Below are 871 nucleotides of genomic sequence, written 5' to 3'. Positions count from 1 at the left end.
GAGGGGGGGTGCCACCAGCCATAATAGGTACCTTTTGCCTGTCTTTTCTCTCCTTGCCATACCACCTTTCATGTCTACTAGTAGTCCAGCTCCCTTTATTTTGAGGTGGAGAGGCTGGATGACCTCTCTAGGGTATTTACTTGAATGAATGAGGAAGCCAGATTTTTGAACTCTCCCTTGAAAAAAGCCACAATTTTGGGTTGTGTAGCTGCCGTAGACCATAAGCACAAAGTAAGGCAGGCAGGCACCAGGTTGTAGCTGTGATTACAGCAAAGGAAGCCACCTGCCTCCCATACAAATAGGAAAATAGCAAGAGCCACTTGTCTTGAGACTACAGCATCTAGGCTGCAGAAGATTTCATTTTTAACCAGGCCAAAGAAGAATAGATCTAACATGCGAAAACATGAAGGGAGTGATCGGTCCCTATTCAGCAGGCAACATCCTGGTAGTCTATACAAGGCCAAAGTAAACATTGTCTTCTAGCACTAGGGGCAGTCCAATTTTACCAGTTGATAATACAGACCTGTCCTGCAATCTCTGCTCTCTTCTCAGTCGTCGTGTGGTGAAGGGCAAGTTACTTAATATGTTTGAGCCTCTTGCTCATCATCTCAAAACTGGATGGTTCTCTGATCTTTACAGCAGCCCTGTGAGGAAGTTGTTACAGATATTATAGAGTATATGGCACATAGTAGGCACTTGAGACAGCTCTTATTACTATATAAAGAGCCCCTACAGTTCTTGGACTGGACACACTCTCTTCTCAAGCCTTCTAGGATGTATCAACTCATCCCCCTCCCCTAGGGCTATACCTGATCCCAGAGCTCTAGCCAAAGTGTTACCCAGAAACCATGCTCTGTTCCAGGCCTTCTGG

The 871-nt window shown here is 45.6% G+C and overlaps 1 protein-coding gene across 1 annotated transcript in view; it reads left to right on the top strand.

Moving 5' to 3' along the window:
• LOC104995312 (E3 ubiquitin-protein ligase HUWE1-like) overlaps positions 1 to 871 on the top strand; it is a gene marked incomplete at its 5' end in the record, with an annotated part of 20,315 nt that overhangs the window by 11,226 nt on the left and 8,218 nt on the right. The window lies entirely within an intron of this gene.

This window comes from Bison bison, unplaced genomic scaffold (genome assembly GCF_000754665.1).
Source record: "Bison bison bison isolate TAMUID 2011002044 unplaced genomic scaffold, Bison_UMD1.0 scf7180017850792, whole genome shotgun sequence".
Lineage (NCBI taxonomy): Eukaryota > Metazoa > Chordata > Mammalia > Artiodactyla > Bovidae > Bison > Bison bison.
This window is presented reverse-complemented; position numbering and strand designations above follow the sequence as displayed.